The sequence below is a fragment of the Heterodontus francisci genome, chromosome 39, assembly GCF_036365525.1.
Source record: "Heterodontus francisci isolate sHetFra1 chromosome 39, sHetFra1.hap1, whole genome shotgun sequence".
NCBI lineage: Eukaryota > Metazoa > Chordata > Chondrichthyes > Heterodontiformes > Heterodontidae > Heterodontus > Heterodontus francisci.
The window spans coordinates 31,666,861-31,686,242 of record NC_090409.1 but is presented as its reverse complement, the minus strand read 5'-3'; the positions used below and the strand labels follow the sequence as shown (position 1 = coordinate 31,686,242).

Below are 19,382 nucleotides of genomic sequence, written 5' to 3'. Positions count from 1 at the left end.
CCCAGTTTAAAGAGGGAGTTTTGCCCGTGCTGGGGACTGAGGGGAAATTTGGCTGTTATCACATTGCTACCTGCGGGATCTTGCTGTGCGTCAAGTGCCCTGCAGCATTTCCTACATGACAACAATGAGGACACTTCAAAATTCAGCTTCATGAGGGTCTCAGTGTGGATTTCTCGGTGTTTTCTCTCCATCTTCCTCTGCTTTTCTCTCCCCCACACTTTCCCTATTTCAACCATTAATCAATAGGTGCCACAATGTGACATGTGGTTATTTTAAACAGTGACAGAAACATTTCAGAGGACGCTTCAATCGTGATTAAATCCGAGATCGAGAGAAAAAATACCAGATATGGATGGGGTGGGCGGGGGAAGCAGGAGAAAGACAGGGAGAGGGGTGTTTGAGATTTACAAACTGCAGGAATGTTCCTCTCTCTGGAATCCTCAACTAACATCAATGAACAGATTTTCTGCATATTATCATATTGCTGTCTGTGGGATCTTGCTGTGTGGGTGGGGGAGGGAAGGGAGAGAAAGATGGAGAAAGACAGACAGAGAGAGAAATCCCCAATCAAAACATTGGTAAAATGAATTTTGAAGTGGGATCTTGCAGTGCACTACTTACCCCCAGAATTCCCTGCCTTGTAGCAATGACTGTACTTCAGAAGTGAATTCATTGTGTGTAAAGCTCTCCTGAAGGCCTGGAATTAAAGTCCTGAGCTTGAAGCAGGTATAATTGTCGAATGATGCTGGTGTTTTGGGCAGTGCCGTGAATTTGAGGTTTAAATGAAAAGTGCAGCAGCCATTTGAATTGAGAGTGAATTTCTGAGAGCGAATTTCTCTGTCTCTCTCTTTCTCTCCATCTGTCTCTCTGAATTAGCATGAAACGAGCATTGACCACTAAATGTACGAAAGCTCTTTCACTTTTCATCTCCAGTTTTTATAAAGTTCATCAATAACCACCTCGAAAATCTGGCAAAGAGTTTTTGCAGCTGCAATAAAATGTCACTCGTTTCCCTTTCCATCTGGACTTTTTCTGTCCTCTGCTTTCCTGGGGGATTCAGAGGGATTTTGTCACTTGTCCATCACTGTTCAAATTCAGCAGCTACCAGCGACTCTGCAGCTGCCCTGGAGAAACAAATAACATTCAAAATATTTCACTCAGTTTGGATAAATGAGGAGAGACTGTTTCCAATAGGAGAGAGGGGTCAGGAAGCAGAGAGCACGGAATGAAGGTGAATAATAATGGGAGAGTGATAGGAGGAGAGAATCACGGGAAATAATCCACAGCAAGTTGTTCTGGTCTTGAATTCACTGTCTGACAGGTTGGTGGAAGCAGATTTAATATTCACTTTCAAAAGACAACTGGATCAATACTTCAATTCCTCTTAGTGATCGCAAAGAAAATAGCAGCACAAAAAGAGAAATGAGATGTCATAACTTTAATGATGAAGAACTCAACGCAACTTATTGAGACAATTTTCTTAATTTGTAACTGATTGTTTGGACTTTATTTGATGTTGTATTTCTGCATTAGCCTTTAATTATTCAAAATAATTTTCCAAACAGGAACCAGTTTAACCTCACAAACGTTTGTATAGTTAGAAAATAACCAGTTAACACAAATTGTAATTAAATTCTTTTCTTAAGCTTCTCAAGGCCACATAAAGTGTCAGATTCACACAAACCTAAATTCCTCGAACTTCGAGCAAACTTTCAAACTCTCGGCAACACACAATCTCCCGTCAGCAATGGCTCACCATCTCCATCTGCTGGTGGCCCTGACTCACTGCCGTTCCTGCCCCCTCACACCATCTCCATTTGCTGGTGTCCTATTCTCACTGCAGTTACTGTCTCCCCCTCACCATCTTCATCTGCTGGTGTCCCTGTCTCACTACAGTGACTGTCCCCCTCTCACCATCTCCATCTGCTGGTGTCCCTGTTTTACTGCAGTTACTGTGCCCCTCTCAGCGTCTCCATCTGCAGGGGTCCCAGTCTCACTGCAGTTACTGTCTCCCCCTTGCCACCTTCATCTGCTGGTGTCCCTGTCTCACTGCAGTTATTGTCCCCCTCGCACCATCTCCATCTGCTGGTGTCCCTATCTCACTGCAGGTACTGTCCCCCTCTCAGCATCTCCATCTGCTGGAGTCCCTGTCTCACTGGAGATTTTGCATGCTCTCAGCATCTCCATCTGCTGGAGTCCCTGTCTCACTGGAGATTTTGCCCCCTCTCAACATCTCCATCTGCTGGAGTCCCTGTCTCACTGCAGTTACTGCCCCCTCTCAGCATCTCCATCTGCTGGTGTCCCTGATTCACTGCAGTTACAGTGCCCCTCTCAGCGTCTCCATCTGCAGGGGTCCCAGTCTCACTGCAGTTACTGTCTCCCCCTTGCCACCTTCATCTGCTGGTGTCTCTGTCTCACTACAGTTATTGTCCCCCTCGCACCATCTCCATCTGCTGGAGTCCCTGTCTCACTGCAGTTACTGCCCCCTCTCAGCATCTCCATCTGCTGGAGTCCCTGTCTCACTGGAGATTTTGCCCCCTCTCAGCATCTCCATCTGCTGGTGTCCCTGTCTCACTGCAGTTTTTCATCAAGATGGAGAGTGAGTTAGTTAATTCTGTGACAAGGTTCCTGAATCTTAGTAAAGGGAACTATGAAGGTATGAGGAGCGAGTTTGCCATGACGGATTGGGAATCGTTACTTAAAGGGATGACGGTGGATAGGCAATGACAAACATTTAAAGAGCGCATGGATGAACTGCAACAATTGTTTCTCCCTGTCTGGTGCAGAAGTGAAACGGGAAAGGTAGCGAAACCATGGCTTACAAGGGAAATTGGAGATAGCATTAGATCCAAAGAAGAGGCATATAAATTTGCCAGGAAAAACAACAGACCTGAAGATTGGGAGCAGTTCAGAATTCAGCAAAGGAGGATCAAGTAATTGATTAAGAAGGGGAAAATAGAGTGAGAGAGCAATCTAGCGGGGAACATAAAAACTGACTGTAAAGGTTTCTATAGGTTTGTGAAGAGAAAAAGATTGGTGAAGACAAATGTAGGTCCTTTACAGTCAGAAACAGGGGAATTTATTATGGGGAATACAGAAATGGCTGACCAACTAAATGCATACTTTGGTTCTGTCTTCAGAAAGGAGGACACAAATATCATACCAGAAATGTTGGGGATCACAGGGCTTCGTGAAAGAGTGGAACTGAAAGAAATCAGCATTCGTAGAGAAATGGTGTTGGGAAAATTGATGGGATTTAAGGCCGATAAATTCGCAGGGCCTGAAGGTATGCATCCCAGAGTGCTTAAGGAAGTGGCTTTAGAAATAGTGGATGCATTGGTGGTCATCTTCCAAGATTCAGTAGACTCTGGAACAGTTCCTGCAGATTGGAGGGTAACTAATGCAACCCGACGATTTAAAAAGAGAGGTAGAGAGAAAGCAGGGAATTATAGACCAGTCAGCCTGAGATCGGAAGTGGGGAAAATTCTAGAGTCCATTATCAAAGATTTTATAGCAGAGCACTTGAGAACAGTGGTAGAATTGGACAGAGTCAGCATGGATTTAAGAAGGGGAAATCATGCTTGACAAATCTACTCGAATTCTTCGAGGATGTAACTAGCAGTGTTGACGAGGGGGAGCCAGTGGATGTGATTTATTTGGACTTTCAGAAGGCTTTCAGCAAAGTCCCACATAAGAGATTAGCATGTAAACTTAAAGCGCATGGGATTGGGGGCAGTGTATTGCGATGGATAGAAAATTGGTTGGCGGACAGGAAAGAAAGAGTAGGGATAAATGGGTCTTTTTCCGAATGGCAGGCAGTGACTAGTGGGGTACCGCAGGGATTGGTGCATAGTCCCCAGCTATTCACAATATACATTAATGATTTAGATGAGGAAACTAAATGTAATATCTCCAACTTGTGGATGGGACAAAACTGGGTGGGAGGGTGAGTTGTGAGGTGGATGCAGAGAGGCTTCAGGGTGATTTGAACAAGTTGAGTGAGTGGGCTAATGCATGGCAGATGCAGTATAATGTGGATAAATGTGAGGTTATCCACTTTGGTAGCAAAAACAGGAAGGCAGATTATTATCTGAATGGCTATAAACTGAGAGAGGGAAATATGCAGCGAGACCTGGGTGTTCTCGTACACCAGTTGCTGAAGGGAAGCATGCAGGTGCAACAGGCGGTAAAAAAGGACAAATGGTGTGTTGGCCGTCATAGCGAGAGGATTCGAGTACAGGAGTAAGGATGTCTTGCTGCAATTATACAGGGCCTTGGTGAGGCCACACCGGGAATATTAGGTGCAATTTTAGTCTCCTTATCTGAGGAAGGATGTTCTTGCTATAGAGGGAGTGCAGCGAGGGTTTACCAGACTGATTCCTGGGATGGTGGGACTGACGTATGAGGAGAGATTGAGTCGGTTAGGATTATATTCACTGGAGTACAGAAGAGTGAGGGGGGATCTCATAGAAACCTATAAAATTCTAACAGGACTTGACAGGGCAGATACAGGAAGGATGCTCCCGATGGTAGGGGAGTCCGGAATCAGGAGTCACAGTCCAGGGATACGGGGTAAACCTTTCAGGACTGAGATGAGGAGACATTTCTTCACCTAGAGAGTGGTGAGCCTGTGGAATTCGCTACCACAGAAAGCAGTTGATGCCAAAACATTGAATGTTTTCAAAAAGGAGTTAGATATAGCTCTTGGGTCTAAAGGGATTAAAGGGTATGGGGCAAAAGAAGGAAAAGGTTACTGAGTTAAATGATCAGCCATGATCATAATGAATAGCAGAGCAGGCTCGAAGGGCTAATTGGCCTACTCCTGCTCCTATGTTCTATGCCTCTATGTTTCTGCCCCTCTCACTATCTCCATTTCCTGGTGTCCCTGACTCACTGCATTTTTTTGCCACTCTCGCAATCTCACTATCACAGTGATTTGCAACTTTGTCCATTTTGCTCTATGTCCAGGGTGGGTTTAGTTGAATCCAGCTGTGCCTTTCAATGACGCCTTTCTGAGAAACAATTCATGAATCCTCTGCAGGGCAAGGTTAGACTATCAATAAAATGTAATCTCAGAATCAGATATAAATTCATTTCAGTGCTCAGTGCTGTGAATGTACTTTCTGTCCTGTGGGGAGTGCAGGGAATGGAATATGAAATGGGATTTAATTCCAGTGTTTGAAACTCTTCAGCTCTTACTATGATTTCACTAATTTAACAATGAGATTGAGAGGGTATTTCACTGCCTGCTTCAGCTCCTGTCTGAATTTAGTCTGGGTCACAGCGTAAATACACGTGTTGGTGCAGGAACTGAGAATCTGCAGCATATTTGCTGTGCGATCTGTGATAAAGAGAGGGTCAGTGTCGGAGGAATAATCCTGAATATCTGCAATTCGCCTGTAAATGACAAACACAACTAGTGTCGCCCATAACAGTATAAAACTGCCGGATATACTGAAGAGTAAAATAATTGATTTTCTGCGATTCTCCATCTCTGGGTCCTTGTGATTCTCTCCATTGCTGTGGCCCCGGAATCCCATGCGGACTTTACTGGACAATAAAATCCGTCTGACAGTCAGAACATTGAGCAGCAAAATCAAAAAGACCGGAACACCAGGGGTTAAAATGAGGTCAAACAAATCAAAAGCGCCCCATGTGGGGGAAGTATAGAAGCTCAGTTTAAAGACACAGCCCATTGGAACATTATCAATCATGTAATCGTGTTCCTGTGTAAAGTACCAGGGGACAGTCTCCAAACAGGCCAGCACACTCACTGTTCCCACAACCACAGCCGCCGTTTTCTCGCTGCAATATTTTGTTTTCAGTTTCTCACAACAAATGGCCACAAATCGATCAAAGGTGAAAGTGACTGTGAGCCAGACAGAAATAACTGTGGCTGCAGAAAGCAGAATGGTAATGAAAGAACACACATGAGTAATGTTCAGGAATGAATCTGGGAAATACATTAAAACAATCCATTTCAATATGGGATCAGTGATAACGACCAGGAGATCAGCCACTGCCATTCCCACCAGGTAGACAGTGATACATTTGGAGAGACCGCACTTTCCTCGGGACAGGATCACAATCGCCACCAAGTTAACTGGAAGAGAGAGAAAAGGAAGCAGAGAAATTACTGATCAGACCTGGAGACAAAGCAGCAGTTTGACAGGAACTGGCTTGAAATTTCTAGCTTTGTTGCTGCATCGAACAGTGGAACCTGATTCATTGACCTGGGCAGTGCTTTGTCACAGTGAAATGTTTGAAAACAGAATTATTAACAATGAATTGGGAAATTGATACAGAAAGTGAATAAAGTCAGCACTGGATCGACTGGAAGTACTGAGTGAGGATGTTGTACCGGTGGGGAAATGAGATGGGCTTTTACAGAGATGAAATCCAATGGGTAAATTGGGAATTTGTCTCCAGACTGTTGGTTGGGAAGGTTTGTGGAGAGCGGGATGTGCAGCTGGTTTGTTGTTCTGGGTTCAGAGAACCGACAGGGACTGTTACCAAATGGGAAAAAGCTGAAAACTACAGCGCTGAGTTTGAGTGATCATATCAGCCATGATCTAGAATGGCAGAGCAGGCTTGAAGGGCTGAATGGCCTCCTCCTGCTCCTATGTTCCTCTATTCCTATCAGATCGGACGAGGCAGCTGGAGGTGGATCCAGTGAGTGAGATTGGGAGGGAGTGAGGGAAAAGGACATGTTGGAGCTGGAGGGGAGAGGGGAGGAGATGGTTTGGGAAAGTGGATAAACTGAAGTAATGGATGAGGAGACTGAGGATTCAATACAGTGAGAGGAGAGGCTGAGATTCACAGGGAGAGACTGCAGCAGAGTGTTAGAGGAAATCTAATCTATAGATCCCAGTAACACAACTCAATTAATACATTTCAACAATAATCCTGTGGTTATTGGTGTTGGAGAACACATCATTGCTTATACAATATAGTCAATATATTTAGTTTGTACAGGCAATTAAATTTAAATTTATTTCTCATATCAGCCTCGCTCTTTATTGAACTCAGCAGTCACTGAGATTTTCAAGTCCAGTTTTTAAAGAATGAATTATCATCAGTGAAGAACTGATTCGATTATGTTTATTCAGCTAGTAAGTGAGGAATAGGAACTTTCTACAAAACAAAATGAGGAGCTGACAGAAATGAACACAGAGGATCAATTCCAACAGGAAAATGAACGCAATCTGACAACAGACTTCAGCTCACAGATTCTCTCCGTTTCACCTGCCCCAGGTTCAATTATTCTATTCTCAGAGTCAGTTTGTTCAATGGTGACACCGCTGTGAATAATCTATTGCGCCTACAGAGCACCCAAGTCTCCACCTGTTCACCTACACTCTTCACTTCAGCTACAATACATGGAATAAACAGGATTGAAAGCTTCTTCCATTCAAATTCCCTCTGCTGGAATTATAAAGTACCAGAGGGGTACCAGTATCCTGGGGGGGGGAGATTTGTTAGTGCTCTTCGGGGGGGTTTAAACTAAATCAGCAGGGGAATGGGAACCTAAATTGTAGTTCCAGTGCACAGGCTGTTGAGAGTAGTGAGGTAGGGGATAAGGTTACAGGGACGCAAGAGGGCACTGGCAAGCAAGAACTTGGTTTAAAGTGTGTCTACTTCAACGCCAGGAGCATCCGGAATAAGGTGGGTGAGCTTGCAGCATGGGTTGGTACCTGGGATCCTGATGTTGTGGCCATTTCGGAGACATGGGTAGAGCAGGGGCAGGAATGGATGTTGCAGGTTCCGGGATTTAGATGTTTCAGAAAGAACAGAGAAGAGGGTAAAAGAGTGGGGGGGTGTAGCATTGTTAATCAAGGAAAGTATTACAGCGGCAGAAAGGACGTTTGAGGACTCGTCTACTGAGGTAGTATGGGCCGAGGTTAGAAACAGGAGAGGAGAGGTCACCCTGTTGGGAGTTTTCTATAGACCTCCGAATAGTTCCAGAGATGTAGAGGAAAGGATAGCGAAGATGATTCTCGACAGGAGCGAGAGTAACAGGGTAGTGGTTATGGGGGACTTTAACTTTCCAAATATTGACTGGAAATACTATAGTTCGAGTACTTTAGATGGGTCTGTTTTTGTCCAGTGTGTGCAGGAGGGTTTTCCGACACAGTATGTGGACAGGCCAACCAGGGGCGATGCCACATTGGATTTGGTACTGGGTAATGAACCCGGCCAGGTGTTCGATTTAGATGTAGGTGAGCACTTTGGTGATAGTGATCACAATTTGCTTAGGTTTACCTTAGCGATGGGCAGGGACAGGTATATACCGCAGGGCAAGAATTATAGCTGGGGGAAAGGAAATTATGACGCGATTAGGCAAGATTTAGGATGTGTAGGATGGGGAAGGAAACTGCAGGGGATGGGCACAAACGAAATGTGGAGCTTATTCAAGGAGCAGCTAATGTGTGTCCTTGATAAGTATGTACCTGTCAGGCAGGAAGGAAGTTGTCGAGCGAGGGAGCCGTGGTTTACTCAAGAAGTTGAAGCGCTTGTCAAGAGGAAGAGGGCGGCTTATGTTAGGATGAGACGTGAAGGCTCAGTTAGGGCGCTTGAGAGTTACAAGCTAGCCAGGAAGGATCTAAAGGGAGGGCTAAGAAGAGCAAGGAGAGGACACGAGAAGTCATTGGCGGATAGGATCAAAGAAAACCCTAAGGCTTTCTATAGGTATATCAGGAATAAACGAATGATAAGAGTTAGAACAGGGCCAATCAAGGATAGTAGTGGGAAGTTGTGTGCGGAATCAGAGGAGATAGGGGAAGCGTTAAATGAATATTTTTCGTCAGTATTTACAGTAGAAAAAGAAAATGTTGCCGAGGAGTTTACTGAGATACAGCCTACTAGACTAGATGGGATTGAGATTCACAAGGAGGAGGTGTTAGCAATTTTGGAAAGAGTGAAAATAGATAAGTCCCCCGGGCCAGATGGGATTTATCCTAGGATTCTCTGGGAAGCCAGGGAGGAGATTGCAGAGCCATTGTTGTTGATCTTTAAGTCGTCATTGTCGACAGGAGTAGTGCCGGAGGACTGGAGGATAGCAAATGTTGTCCCCTTGTTCAAGAAGGGGAGTAGAGACAGCCCTGGTAATTATAGACCTGTGAGCCTTACTTCGGTTGTGGGTAAAATGTTGGAAAAAGTTATAAGAGACAGGATTTATAATCATCTTGAAAAGAATAAGTTCATTTGCGATAGTCAGCACGGTTTTGTGAAAGGCAGGTCGTGCCTCACAAACCTTATTGAGTTTTTCGAGAAGGTGACCAAACAGGTGGATGAGGGTAAAGCCGTGGATGTGGTGTATATGGATTTCAGTAAGGCGTTTGATAAGGTTCCCCACGGTAGGCTATTGCAGAAAATACGGAAGTATGGGGTTGAAGGTGATTTAGAGCTTTGGATCAGAAATTGGCTAGCTGAAAGAAGACAGAGGGTGGTGGTTGATGGCAAATGTTCATCCTGGAGTTTAGTTACTAGTGGTGTACCGCAAGGTTCTGTTTTGGGGCCACTGCTGTTTGTCATTTTTATAAACGACCTGGATGAGGGTGTAGAAGGGTGGGTTAGTAAATTTGCGGATGACACGAAGGTCGGTGGAGTTGTGGATAGTGTCGAAGGGTGTTGTAGGGTACAGAGGGACATAGATAGGCTGCAGAGCTGGGCTGAGAGATGGCAAATGGAGTTTAATGCGGAGAAGTGTGAGGTGATTCACTTTGGAAGGAGTAACAGCAATGCAGAGTACTGGGCTAATGGGAAGATTCTTGGTAGTGTAGATGAGCAGAGAGATCTTGGTATCCAGGTACATAAATCCCTGAAAGTTGCTACCCAGGTTAATAGGGCTGTTAAGAAGGCATATGGTGTGTTAGCCTTTATTAGTAGGGGGATCGAGTTTCGGAGCCACGGGGTCATGATGCAGCTGTACAAAACTCTGGTGAGGCCGCACCTGGAGTATTGCGTGCAGTTCTGGTCACCGCATTATAGGAAGGATGTCGAAGCTTTGGAAAGGGTGCAGAGGAGATTTACTAGGATGTTGCCTGGTATGGAAGGAAGGTCTTACGAGGAAAGGCTGAGGGACTTGGGGTTGTTTTCATTAGAGAGAAGGAGGAGGAGAGGTGACTTAATAGAGACATACAAGATAATCAGAGGGTTAGATAGGGTGGATAGTGAGAGTCTTTTTCCTCGGATGAGGATGGCAAACACGAGGGGACATAGCTTTAAGTTGAGGGGTGAAAGATATAGGACAGATGTCAGAGGTAGTTTCTTTACGCAGAGAGTAGTAGGGGCGTGGAACGCCCTGCCTGCAACAGTAGTAGACTCGCCAACTTTAAGGGCATTTAAGTGGTCATTGGATAGACATATGGATGTAAATGGAATAGTGTAGGTCAGATGATCGGCGCAACATCGAGGGCCGAAGGGCCTGTACTGCGCTGTAATATTCTAATTCTAATTCTAATTCATTAAAATGTGCGATTGTTTAATTAGTAAAACACCAACATCAGCGCTGCAGCTGATAATCTACAGATAAATGATTCCAACTGATCGAGTGTAAACCAGCAAAACATCACATCAATTCCTTTTTACAATGCTGTCCAGTGACATTGAAGGTTCCACAGTGAAGCAGAGAAGGAGATGTGACAGTGTCAGCGGCAAACTCAGTTCAGTAGCCAGACCTGTGAAGCAGCGTCAGACACACACAGAATGAAATAATATTTGATAACAGTGATAACCAATAAATACATTGAAATACCAGTTAAACTGAGCCATGTTTATTGGGGCAAGAGGACATTGTGCTGTTCCCTTGTAACACAGAGACTGTGAGATGTCTCATTATCAATCACGGAAAAAAAGGCCTTAAAATATTCCAGGAGTGGTTAGATCCACATCATGAAAGTGTTAAAAGCTCCAGAAGATCTGCTTCTTAGTCCGAACCGAGATATCTCATTCAAATACATTTAATACAAGAATAATCCAGCAGCAATGCCAGAGGTACTTAAAACAATACCATTCAAGACATAATACAACTCCTGCAAGAATGAAAGAGTGGACAATGAGGAGATTCCATCAGTAAATTGCTGGAAAAGAACAGGTGGCTGTGTAAAACACACAGTGCGAAATAATACCGAGTACAGCAGCACAGTCAATATCGATTTACACCATTAACAGCTGAGGTACTGGCTTACCAGGTACTCCAATTGCTGCAAGTACAGGATAGTAAATGCGTTCCATTTGATATATTACTGGATATGCCATTTTAGTGATAAGCAGAGACTTCTTTAGCTGTAACCCACAGCTTCAGCAGGCATTCTGAGCTGATCTATTCCAATGGGTGCTGATTTATAGAAGGCAGAAGTCTCCACTGACACAGTGATACCCCTGATCATTGCTATTTGTTGCAGTCACCTGAACAAACACATTACATCAGAAGCTTTGACTCTGATGTAAATAATATGGTGGATAAAACACATTCATTTCAATGTCAATGACATTTTCTTGCAAAGACCTCTCGGACACTGAATCCAGCGATAAAAGCAATCCTGTTTCACTCTGATTCTGCCCTTTCCCTGTTAAAATGTGAACTTGGAGTCTCTGATTCGGGACTACGTTCAGTGTTGCAGCCTAGAAACTACTGTGGGTGATATTCGGGGCAGACTCTGCACACGTCCATTGGGGAAGCAGTTGCATAGTGGCAATATCACTGGGCTAGTATTCCAGACCCAACGCAATGGCCTAGTGACTGGGGTTCATATCCAACCATAGCAGCTGCTGGAATTTAAATACAATTAATTAACAGAAGTCTGCAATTGAAAGTTAGTCTCTGTAATGGTGCCATGAAACTATCATTGATTATTGTAAAAACACATTTCCTTCGCTGATTCCATTCAGGAAAGGAAATCTGCCATCATTACCTGGTCTGGCCTGCATGTGACGACGGAGCCAGAGCAATGGAGCTGACTCTGAACTGCCCTCTGAAACGGCCCAGCAGGTTGTCAAGGGCAACAAATGCTGATCTTGCCAACGGCGCTCACATCACCTGAAAGAATAAAAGAAAATCTTCTCTCTGCTATTTCACTGTAAATGTTTACCTGTTTATTCTATAATGGTTAATTGCTCGGGTAAAATTACAACTGTGCCAATTCCTAACTCCTTTCCTCCAATTCACTGCTGACCAGACACCCAAATTCCACCTTCCCTCACCGTCAAATGTTCCAAATCCCTGCTTCCATGTCCAACCCTCACCAAGTCCATCTCATCCAACACGTTCAGTCTAACTCACCTGCATTGGCTCCCAGTCCTCTCGGTACCAAACCACATCAGGGGAGATTAAGGCTGATGAGCAAAACCTTGGTGAAAGAGGTCAGTTTAAGGAACGTCTTTAAGCAGGAATGAGTGGTCGCGAGGCGGAGAGGTTTATGGAAGTAATTATCCAGTGTTAACAGGCAATGACATTAATTCCTGGTTGTCGGTAGAGATTTGTTGGGAAAGGGTATTTACGTTTACAAAGCTGAGACTGCTTGATGTGGATAAGGAGCAAATCAGCCATGACCTGAGTGAATGGGCAGGACAGGCTGGAGGGGCCGAATGGACTCCTCCTGTCTTCTTCAGGGCGTTATTAATCTCACTGCCAATGCACTGAATGTTTTCTGTTTGAAAGACATGACAAGATCGGGGTTCTCTCTGGACTCCCCTAAACTCTCCTGATGTTCCTCATGACTGGGGATTCCAGAACCAGGAGTCACAGTCTCAGGATACGGGGTATGCCATTTAGAACTGAGATGAGGAGAAACTTCTTCACTCTGAATGTGCTGAAACTATGGAATTCTAATACAGAAGGCTGTGGAGGCTAACTCATGAATTACATTCAAGAATGACATAACATTTTTTCTTAATGCCAACGGGATCAAGGGATCTGGGGAGAAAGCTGGAACAGGGTACTGTATTAGACAATCAGCCATGATCTTTTGTGAATGGCGGAGCAGGCCTGAAGGTCTGAATGGCCTCCTCCTGCTCCTATTTTCTATGTTTCTATGACTCATGGATTCATGTCGGAAGGAGCTGGTCAATAGTTCTGCTAGAATTTCCCTCTTTGCTGATGGGTTAATAAAGCAGATGGGATACTGAGCTTCATAAACAGAGGTCGAGAGTATAAAATTCAGGAAGTGATTCTAAACCTGTATAAAATAATAGTTTGTCCCCAGCTGGTGTATTGTGTCCAATTCGGGGAAAACACTTTAGGAAGGACATGGAGGCTTTGGTGAATGTACAGAAGAGATTTACTGGAACGGTTCCAGGGATGAGATTCTTACAGTTACACTGAAAGACTGGAAAAAATGGGATTGTTCTCCTTAGAGCAGAGAAGCTTAAAAGGAGATTTGATCGAGGTGTTTAAAATTGTGAAAGCTTTAGATAGAGGAAATAAAGAGAAACTGTTTCCAACGGCTGAAGGATTGTTAACCAGAGAGCACAGATCGAAGGTGATTGGCAAAGAAAACAGAGGTGACAGGAAGAAAAACGTTTTTTTTTTCACATGAATGCTTCAGATTTGAAATGCAATGTCTGATAGTGTGGTGGAGACAGATTCAATAGTAGCTTTCAAAAGATGAATTGGATAAATAATTGAAAGAGAAAAAATCAACAGGCACTTTGACAAGGTCCCTCATGGCAGACTGGCACAAAAGGTGAAGTCACACAGGATCAGAGGTGAGCTGGCAAGATGGATACAGAACTGGCTCAGTCAATGACGACAGAGAGTATCAGTGGAAGGGTGCTTTTCTGAATGGTGAGCTGTGACTAGTGGTGTCCACAGGGATCAATGCTGGGACCTTTGCTGTTTGTATTGTGTATAAATGATTTGGAGGAAAATGATTAGTAAGTTTGCGGATGACACAAAGGTTGGTGGAGTTGCGGATAGTGATGAGGATTGTCAGAGGATACAGTAGGATATGGATGGGCTGGAGACTTGGGCGGAGAAATGGCAGATGGAGTTCAATCCGGACAAATGTGAGGTAATGCATTTCAGAAGGTCTAATGCAGGTGGGAAGTATACAGTAAATGGCAGAACCCTTAGGAGTATTGACAGGCAGAGAGATCTGGGCGCACAGGTCCACAGGTCACTGAAAGTGGCAACGCAGGTGGATAAGGTAGTCAAGAAGTCATACGGCATGTTTGCCTTCATCGGTCGGGGCATAGAGTATAAAAATTGGCAAGTGATGCTGCAGCTGTACAGAACTTTAGTTAGGCCACACTTAGAATATTGCGTGCAATTCTGGTCCCCACACTACCAGAAGGACTTGGAGGCTTTGGAGAGGGTACAGAGGAGGTTTATCACGATGTTGCCTGGTCTGGAGGGCATTAGCTATGAGGAGAGATTGGATAAACTCGGATTGTTTTCACCTGAACGACAGAGGTGGAGGGGCGACATGAGAGAGATTTACAAAGTTATGAGTGGCATGGACAGAGTGGATAATCAGAAGCTTCATCCCAGGGTGGAAGAGTCAGTTGCGAGGGGACATAGGTTTAAGGTGAGAGGGGCAAAGTTTAGAAGGGATGTGCGAGGCAAGTTCTTTACACAGAGGGTGGTGAGTGCCTGGAACTTGCTGCCGGTCGAGGTGGTGGAAGCAGGTACGATAGCGATGTTTAAAAGGCATCTTGACAAATCCATGAATAGGATGGGAATAGAGGGATATGGTCCCCGGAAATGCAGAAGGATTTAGTTTCGGCAGGCATCAAGATTGGCGCAGGCTTGGAGGGCCAAATGGCCTGTTCCTGTGCTGTACTGTTCTTTTTTCTTTGTTCTTTTTTCATTTGGAGAGGTTTGAGTTAATTAGGAAAAGCCAGCAATTATTTGTAAAAGGCAGAAAGTACTTCACTAATCGAATTGAACTGTGTGATGAAGTAACAGAGAAGGTTGCTGAAGGGAATGCAATAAACTTTATATGGATTTTAAGAAAGAGTTTAACAAAGTCGCACATAAAAGTCTGGTTAACAAAACTGAGGCTCGTGGAATGGGAGGGCCAGTGTCAGCTTGGATCATAAATTGACAAATGGACTGAAAGGAGCGAGTTGTGGTAAATAGTTGTTTTCCTGACTGGAAGATGGTAGATAGCAGTGTTCCCCAAGAATCAGTTCTCGGACCACTGCTTCTTTTGATGTGTATAAATGACGTGGATGTTGGAACACAGAATAAAGTTTCAATATTTTTGCCAATGATACCAAACTTGGAGGAATTTCAAACAGTGAGGATGATACCTTCGACTGCAACAGGACATAGATAGGCAAGCAGAATGGGCAGACAAGTGGCAAATGGAATTTAATACAGGCTAATATGAGGTGATGTATTTTGGCAGAAGGGATCGGGAGAGGCAATATAGACTTAATGACACAGTACTCGGGAGTGTGCAGGAACAGAGTGAAGTGGGCGTGCATGTGCATACATCTTTGAAGGTGGCAGGACATATTGAGAGAGTAGTCAGCAAAACTTGTGGCATCTTAGGCTTCATAAATAGAGGTGTTGAGTACAAAAGCATGAAAGTTATGCCGAACCTTTACAAAGCTCTGGTTCGGCCACAACTAGAATATTGCATCCTGTTCTGATCACCACACATTAGGAAGGATGTGAGGGTCCTTCAAGGGCATCAGAGGAGATCAGGGAGGGGAGGGTTTAGCAAAGTGGATTGGAAGGAGCTACCTGACTGTAATTGAGAGTCAGAGCAGTGAGAGTTAGTGAGGGTTGAGAACAAATATTTTGCCACAAAGCCAAAAAGGCTCCCAAATCTCGAGCCCCTTGGATATCAAGGATCAAACTGGGTAGGGTAAGGCACAAAAGTGAAGCTTATGTTAGATACCGAGAGCTCAAAACCACAGAAAGCCAAGAGGAGTGAGGAAAGTGCAGGGGTGAAATTAAGAAACAAATTAGGAAAGCAAAGAGAGGGCCAGAAAAAATATTACCAAGTAAAATGAAGGAAAACGCAAAGATGTTTTACAAATACATGGAGAACAAGAGGATAACTAAGGATAGAGTATTAGGGACTCAAAAGGGAACGTGTGTATGGAGGTGGGTAATGTGGCATGGTTCTTAATGAGTACTTTGTATCTGTCTTCATGAAAGAGGGGGAGCGATTGTAGTTACTGAGGAGGTGTGTGAAATATTGGATGGGATAAACTGAGTGAGAGGGGAATATTAAGGTGTTTGGCATCTTTGAAAGTGGAGAAATGGTCAGGCCTGGATTTATTGGAATCAGTTCAGAGAAGGTTGACTCGGCTGATTCCTGGGATGAAGGAGTTGTCTTGTGAGGAATGATTGAACAGCTTGGGCCGAAATTCATTGGCATTTAGAAGAATGAGAGGTGATCTTATTGAAACATACAGGATTCTGAGGGGACTTGACAGGGCGGATGGTGGGAGGGTGTTCCCCTTGTGGGGGAGTCTAGAACTGGGAAGCACAGTTTAAAAATAAAGAGTCTCCCATTTATGACAAAGATCAGGAGGATTTTTTTCTGTCAGCAGTTGGTTGGACTTTGGAATTCTCACAACATTTAAGAAGTATTTAGATGAGCATTGGAAATGCCATAGCATACAAGGCTATGGGCCAAGTGCTGGAAAATGGGATGAGAATGGATAGGTGCTTGATGGCCGGCACGGATGGGCCGAAGGGCTTGTTTCTGTGCTGTGTAACTTTATGACTCTTCCCCAGGGTGCAGTGCAGCTTGGGGCAGTTTGCAGCAAACCAACAAGAGATGGGTCAGTTCTCCACTTAGTTTTAGGGAATGAAGCTGGGCCAGTGGAAAACGATTCAGAAAAAGTGGACTGGAAAAAACTACTTGAAGGTAAATCAGTGTCAGAGCAGTGAGAGGGAATCATTTCATCTTGGAGGATTTATTATTCAAGATTTATTGTTTATTTTCAGAGAAATTCAAATTCACAAAAAACATTCACCTTCCTACTGTTGCCTGACTGTCTCTGTTCCTTTCTCCATGTCTGTCCCTCCCTCTGTCTCTGTCTGTCTGTCTCTCTCTCTGTCCCTCTCTCTGCTGCACACTCTCCCTGTCCCCCTCTCTCTCTGTCCCCCTATTTCTCTCCATGTCCCCCCACTTCTGTCGCTCTCTCTATCCTTCTGTCCCCCTTTACCCCCTCTCTCCTTGTCCCCCTCTCTCTCTCAGGTCTGTCCACAGTGACGCTCAGTTTGAGTCCCACCAGGGCCACTCAGATCCTGAACTCACTACTGCCTTGGTTCAAACATGGACAAAGGGGCTGAACTCCAGATGTGAGCTGAGAGTGATCGCCCTGGATATCAAGGCAGTATTTGACCGAGTCTGTTATCAAGGAACCCTGGCAAACTGGAGTCAATGGGAATCAGGGGGAAAAGTCTCCGCTGGTTGGAGTCACACCTTGCACAAAAGAAGATGGTTGTGTTTGTTGGAGGTCAATCTTCTCAGTCCCAGGACATCACTGTGGGAATTCCTCAGGGTAGTGTCCAAGGCCCAACCATCTTCAGCTTCATCAATGACCTGCCCTCCATCGTAAGGTCAGAAATAGGGATGTTCACTGGTGATTCTATGATGTTCAGTACCGTTCGTAACACCTCAGATACTGAAACAGTCCATGTCCATATGCAGCAAGAACTGGACAGCATTCAGGCTTGGGCTGATAAGTGGCAAGTAACATTCACACCACACAAGTGCCAGGAAATGACCATCTTCAATAAGAGAGAATCTACCCATCTCCCCTTGGCATTCAATGAATGGCATTGTCATCACTGAATCCCCCCATTATCAACACACTGGGGGTTACCATTGGCCAGAAACTGAACTGAACCAAGCACATAAATACTGTGGCTACAAGAGCAGGTCAGAGGCTAGGAACACGATGGCGATTAACTCACCTCCTGACTCCCCAAAGCCTGTCCACTGTTTACAAGGCACAAGTCAGTGGTTTGATGAAATACTCTCCACTTGCCTGGATGGGTGCAGCTCCAACAACATTCAAGCAGCTCGACACCATCCAGGACAAAGCAACCCGCTTGATCAGCACCCCATCCACCACCTTCAACATTCACACCCTCCACCCCTGCCCCACAGTGGCAGCAGTGTGTACCATCTACAAGATGCACTGCAGCAACTCACCAAGGCTCCTTCGACAGCACCTTCCGAACCCACGACCTCAGCTCACCACCACCTTCTCAAGGTCAGTTAGGGATGGGTAACAATGTTGGTCTTGCCAGTGACACCACATCATAAGAATTAAAAATAAAAACATGAAAATACGTTCCACAGGGAGACCATTCAGCCCATCCTGCTGTCTCTTTGGAGGTCCTATCCAATTTCTCCCACTACATCCCCCCCCTTGCTCTTTCCCCACAGGCCTGCAAATGTTACCTTTGCACTATTTATCCAGTTCCCGTTTGAAACTTGCTGTTCAAATCAGCAATTCAGGAGAAACTGCTTTCCCCAGAGAGTGCTGAGAATGTGGAACTCGCTACCACTGGGAGTGGTTGAGGTGAATAGTCTCGATGCATTTAAGGGGAAGCTGGATAAACACAAGAGGGAGAAGGGAATCGAAGGATATGTTGATGGGGTGAGATGGAGAGGGGTGGGAGGAGGCTCCTGTGGAGCAGTAACTCCAGTACGGACCTGCTGGGCCGAATTACCTGTTTCTGTGTAATTCCATTGAATCTGCTTCCAACGCCCTTTCAGCCAGCGCATTCCAGATCACAACAACTCACTGTGTAAAAAACAATCTCCTCATCTCCCGTCTCACTGGCAAGAGCTGGAAGATGGGATGAGACAGAATAACTCTTTGACAGCCAGCATGATGGGCCGAATGGCCTCCTTCTGTGCGAAAATATTCCCGCATTTAATCGCTGGTTACTGAGAGAGGGGGAAGAGGAGGGAGAGAGAGAGAACAGACAGGGGAGAGAGCAGGTTGGGCTGTAACAGAAGGAGAAATGGAGAGTGAGAGAATCTGTTGCTCCAGGATCAGCATCGGAACAGTTCAATATTTGAATAAAAAATTTTTGCTGTTTGATGGTGAGTTTATGAAGATTGAACATATACATTAAGGCCCCAGTGAGATTTGAACTCACGACCCCTGGTTTACAAGACCAGTGCTCTAACCCCTGAGCTATGGAGCCACCTGCTGCAAGCAGCTGAGCATTGCCCAGTTAGTGCTGTGTGTTTGAAGAATGAGATCAGAGTCACTGATGCTTTCGGATTGTTCGAGAATCACTGAATTCTTACAGCACAGAGTTGGCCATTCGGCCCATTGTCTCTGCACTGGCTCTCCAACAGAGCAATTTACTCAGTGCCTTTCCCCGCCTTCTCCCTGTAGCCCTGCACTTTCTTCCTTAGAGTCCCTTGAGATGAGGATCCAGCTGGAGG

General features: G+C 44.9%; 1 non-coding gene across 1 annotated transcript; it reads right to left on the bottom strand.

The window, feature by feature from the left end:
• Positions 1 to 19,062: 19,062 nt before the first annotated feature.
• Positions 19,063 to 19,135, bottom strand: trnat-ugu (transfer RNA threonine (anticodon UGU)). Its single transcript has one exon. It is a non-coding gene; the product is annotated as a tRNA-Thr (tRNA).
• Positions 19,136 to 19,382: the final 247 nt, after the last annotated feature.